This window comes from Acinonyx jubatus, chromosome A3 (genome assembly GCF_027475565.1).
Source record: "Acinonyx jubatus isolate Ajub_Pintada_27869175 chromosome A3, VMU_Ajub_asm_v1.0, whole genome shotgun sequence".
Classification (NCBI taxonomy): Eukaryota; Metazoa; Chordata; class Mammalia; order Carnivora; family Felidae; genus Acinonyx; species Acinonyx jubatus.
Window position 1 is genome coordinate 70,756,978 of NC_069388.1, and position 6,000 is coordinate 70,762,977.

Here is a 6,000-nt window from a genome sequence, read left to right on the forward strand (position 1 = left end):
CAGCTGACCTCTGTAGAAAGACCTCCTCCACCTCCCTTGCAATCTCATGCAGGTATATCTCACTATAAGTAAATTGCATCCATCGACTGAGCTGAAAAGCAAGCTAAGAAATGTCACTTTTAGCCTCCTAGCCTCTTCTTTATGAATTGGTTAGATGGGTAATAAGGAAGTCTAGGTGAATGCAGAGTAAAGAATATTTAGTCCAGCAAAACAGTATTCTAAGCATCTTGAAAGACAAAGAAATATATAAGACCAAAACCTTTCTCTCAGTGAAGATTTATTCTAAAAAGATAAAAGATGTGTATGAACAGATAAAGATTAGGAAAAGAGTTATGGGCATCCAACACAACAGAAAAGTGGTTATGGAACTAAATAGAAACTTCACAAGTATGGTAAGCAGTAAGAAAACTGGTTTTGTGTGAGTTAAGATACAAACTACTTGCTTCTATTTATTACCTCCTAAATTATTTCAGTAATGAAGAAACCATTGCTGATATAAGGGGGCTGAGTGAGGATTTAATACGCCTTCAGGGTTAAAGCAAACCCCAAACTTCAACTACATCTACCTACCTCTCAATCTAGCTGAAAGTTTTAAGAGCAAATGATTGTCACTGCAAAGTAAATTATCCCCTTCCACTCAGGTTATAAGGTTATCTTAATGTGAAAACCACAAGAAAATATAGATTAATAAGCAAAATATTAAATGAAATTGGGATGTTAAATACATTAAGTGTAAGATCAGTCTCAGAAGGAGGAGGCAAGATACAACACCTACCACAGGCATCCAGAGAGAGAAACAATATAAATCCAAATGATTGACCCCAAGTGCATTGACCATGGAAGGGAGCAACTAAAGAGCCCATAAATCAAGGCCCTGTGAGCCTATGGAAGCCACATCTTCACTAAGGCTTTATTCCTATGCTGGAAACCATAAAGATGTTTTCTGGCTGGGGAGTCTGGTGGTTCTAGCTAAAGCTGGTCTTCTGCTGAAGGTGACTATCACCAAAGACTCTCCTGTGGCCCGTATGCAAGAATACCTAAGGCTCAACCATGATGATCTCTTAACAGGTGGCACTAACCAAACAGGCAATGGAAAATCAGAAAAGAGGTGGAGCACTAGGAGGTAGAGCAACCTAAGATGCCATGTTTGTCTTGAGTACAGATGATGTAGGACAGTTCTCTTATCCATATAAATAAAGTTACATTATTTGGAATAGTTAGATTTCTTCCAATTCTGAGTAGTCATTTCCTGGTTGTAAGGCAACACCATAGGGGCACCTGGGTGGCTTACTCGGTTAAACATCTGACTTTCGCTCAGGGCATGATCTCATGGTCCATGGGTTCAAGCCCTGCATAGGGCTCTCTGCTGACACTCAGAGCCTTGAGATTGCTTCGGATTCTGTGTCTCCCTCTCTCTCTCTCTACCCCTCCCCTATTTGTCCTCTGTCTCTCTCTCTCTCTCTCTCTCTCTCTCTCTCTCTCTCTCTCTCTCTCTCAAAGATACACAACCATTAAAAAAAATCATAGCTTCTGAAACAATATTCTATAGTATGTACACCCCTTCAGAGTAAAAAAACAAGGAACTTTAGAGGTAAATCCCTGTTTTTATTATTTCTGCCTGGATTTCTTTTTTAGATTTCTTTCTTCAGGATTTCATTCCTTTCAGTTCTTTGTCCAATTTTTTTTTCATAAATTAGCATTGAAAAACCAGAAATAGAGTTTCCAGGATAACCCTATCAATGCTTATGATTATATGACAAATTAACTTTAGAGCAAACCCCATACAAATAACAAGACCTTTAAACCACCATGTCAAAGGGCTTGGCCAGTTTGACCTACTATTTAAGTACAATTCAATTATAATTTGGTAACACAAATGCCACATTGGGGCCAGTACCCACTAAGGCTGAGGAAGCTCCAAAGGCAGCACTAACACAGTTAGAGAAGGGTTCCTGCAAAGTCATGTAAAAATTTTTAGGACAGAATTGTTCAGGTACTGGACTCTCCCCACAAGGAGAGATAGTGGGAACACATTGAGATATTGTCATACACTTTTCTCCCCAGTAAAATGGCTCAGAGATTTGCAAAGAGATAGTTTACTGAGGAGCACTCTTACATCAAAACCTGTAAGGGAGTGAGGGAAGCAGAACTGAGCAAAAGGTGTGGTTAGAAGTGTGAGCAGTACCAAGAGAGGCTTCATCAGCTCCCAGAGGGAGCTCTGAAGCTATGGTGGCCCTTCAGAGATGCCTCCTATTGAGCTAAGGGGGCCGGGCCTTTGTAACCCCAACACCTATGTGTCAATAGATAGAGGCAGCCCCAAGACAAGAGACTTCAAACTAGGAGAGGCAGCTCCTTCCATTAGAAGGCAATTCCTGGGGCAGCACCCACCAATAAACTGCCAGTAGTCAATATTCCCAGCAACTGAGGAACTGAGTGTTTCCACAGAATGGAGGAATCCAGGTAATGCCTCACAGCCTCCCTAACAGGGTGAAAACCAGGGTCAACCACTCACTCTTTGGCCTAATCAACAGGGCCTTCTATTTCTCCATGGTAATGTTGGCAGCTGGGTAAGCCACACTGTCACCACAGGACCTGGATCTTCCATTAACACAGACATTTATTTGGGCCCTCCAGTTCCTAGAGCTGGAGGCCTAGCCTTTCTACCAAATGGATATTTTGATCTGATCACAAGTTTAGAAAGGGGCTTGGTCCAAGAGATCTACTGCTTCTGAAATAAAAATCCATTTTCCAAAATGTGCATGTCTGTCACCCTTATGGACTCCATCAGAAAATTAGCAACTGTAATTATAAAATAGTGTGACTCATTTTGAAGAATATACCAGAAATTTTATATCTAGATCAGCGTTACCCTGTTAAAGGTAGACAGTTTTCGGTAGTTGTACTTAATATTGTTTTAAAAACAATTCTTTGGGTATTTATTTCAAGGCCTATGACACATTCTTAAGTAGTAAATGTTATGTGGTGGAGACAATTTAAGGCCAATGTAAAAATGGGTCCAAATTCTCCTGTTTACTACATATTAGCTGTTAGTATTTGGCCAAACTAATCTCTGTGAGCATCCTTTTGCATTTTGTAAGACTGAAATAAGATGGCACTATTGTGAGAATTAAGTAAGAATATAGGCATAAGATTCTGGAACACAATAGATACTCAGAAAATGATTTCTTTATTCTTTTGTTCCTCATTTTCTCTTCTTTTCTCAGTCAATGAGACGTATGAGAGATAAAGGCAATGAATCTCACATATCACATTTGTCCATTTTTATTTTAGAATTGCTTTATATTTATAGCCTTATTACAAAATTAGTACAGAGAGTTTCCCTATGCCCCTCACCCAGTTTCACCCATTATTAACATGCTGTATTAGTAAAATTCTTTTGCTACCATTAACAAAACAATACATCATTCTTGACTCAGGTCCATAGTTTATTTAGATTGCTTCAGCTTTTCCTCAATATCCTTTTTTCCTTTCAAGTTTATCTTTTTTAAATAGGCAAACATGTTTTAATAGAAGATTTTATAAATAAGGTAAGTAATAGAATTTATTTTTGTAAAGGATCTAATGTAACTGAGGAAGTCTTGTGTGGTTTATGAACTGACCTTTACAGTCATGTCCAGAGGAGATTTCCAAGTATGTGTTAGCCCCAGCACCACCTCTAGAATCAGTGGGTCCCCATGTTAATTCTAGTTGAGGACAGCATGCATACAATTGCTTTGTGAACAAGCTCAGTATGTTCAATTCTTATTCTCACATTCACCTCCTATGAAAATGAATAATCTTTCAAAACTAAGCAAAAATTATCATGGGGACAGGAAAAGGATCACCAAAATATATTTCAAGACATTGGAATCCCAAGAAATCATCTTTAATTGGATTCAGGATGTGAATTCTCATTTTTCGCAGGTAAAATACTCTATTAAATGACACTACTACTCCAGAAATTTGTCTCTTTTCAAAATGTTTAACCAAATTACCTCAGTATACCCAAAACTTATTAGTAGTGATGGTTACATCCCAAGAGACTCATCTATGAATATTTGGTATGAGATTATAGGAGGCTTTTGGTTTTGTTGCAAGTTTGTGGAGTTGTTTTGACTTAACAACAACTATATCCCTTATGCTGAGACCATGTTTTGAAAACCATTCTCTCAGGTCCTCATTTGGCCCCTTACATAGCTAATGTGGCCTCAATATAGAATATGCATGCTACTGGCCGAGGGACTCAAGTATTCAAATCACTCGAGCATGTTATAGCTAAGGATTAACAAAATCTCCCTCTATGCTCCAGAGTAATTAAAATATGCAGTTGTGGCCAAAGGTGAGAATTGGGAATGCACCTGAAATTTCATGAAGACTCATTAAAGCGTCAAAGATAATCCTAAGCAAAACATACTTCTATGTTTACTCCCTTGGTTTTTACATGAAAACAGGACTGTTCACTTGCTTTGTGCAAAAATGAACGCTTTTGACTTCTGCCTGTTTCTTTTGAAGTAAAAATGTCTGACTCCTTTTGGATGGACATTGCCTTCAAATTATAAGTCTCATGCTTCCATGTCCTAGAAAGACAGCAACCCTTTGCATACAGAGCTGTTAAACTCTGATAGCCGACCTCAGAGAAGTGGAAATCATGTACCCTCTACTGTTTTACTTTATTCTTGGAGTTCAGATCCTAACTCTGAATGCTTCTGTGAGAAAAAGAATCCCATTACCACTATGCTCAGGCCTCATGCTGCCTTCTATGGCTTGTTGCTAACTAAGCTAATGCTACCTCTACAAGATTCATATCAAATTGTTTTCTGACCACAACTCTATGCACAACCTGAGTGGCTTAACAGATGTGTCAGTGTACTAAACATATTTGGAGGAGAAACAGGTGTGCCACTGTTCCTTAATGCTGCAACCCTGCTTTTTTCTAACTCTTCTCCATAAGTCCAACAAAGGAAGAGACTGTAAAGAAAATTCACAGAAAAGGAAATGCAAATGGACAGATGCTCTTAGTGCAGAAAACTGCTGAGAAAATACTCTGTAAAACTAGTAACAATTTCTGAATTTCAAAGCTTTTTAGTAGTGAAGAATCATTTCCCTTTGACAAATTATAGCAGGGACTGTGACTTCACTGTATCTGTTCTCTGCTGCCATGTGTTATCTAGACATATCTCAATGGCCACATGCCAGAAGATACAGTAAGCTTATGGGCTCTACTCATCATAGGTCTGTAATTCTTCTAGAAGAGAGACAGTGAATTTGTTGCTTCTCTAACCAGTAAAAGAGATGACTGTCAGTGAGGGCAGAGCAAGTAGAAGTGTGGGCAAGACCCATGTAAATTCTGCAGGCCCAATCACATCTCCTCATCTTAGTTAAATATTTACAAGATTCATCTGGTTTTTTCTAATGCCTGCAACTCAATACTGAGCAACTAGAATAAAAATAGTAGTTAGCATAGCTGTCATTCAGGGAGTAAAAGTCACCATCAGCCCAGAAAAGCAACCAGGGGCCTCACCCGACAAGACTGATAGGTTTCCTTCTAAGGTTATGTACAATGGTGCATGCAGAACCTGTTTGCCATATCCATTATCTGCATCAAGGGAATGTGGCTTTGGTCCTATTTGTATGATTAAGGAGCTAATGAATCACCTTGTAGAGGCTGACCTCTGAATTAGACCAGCTTGATAGTTCCTGTCAGAGTCAGTGGTTTGCAAAAAGAAGCGGTTTATATGCCATCAATGCAGTAAACTGTTTACTGAGAACTTAGACTAGAATGAGTTTTTTAAAAAAAATTACTTGTCTAACTATTAAACTCGTAAATTGTAACTTAGTCATAAATGACTATTTCAATTATTGAATATTTATTTTTCACATATTATCTCAAAGACCTAGGGCTCTATGCTTAATAGCAACTTCAATTACTTTTCAATTGCTCTATCTCCAAGTACTTCTCTACAGGATAGCAAATATTGGCAATATGTTCTTAATATGAGA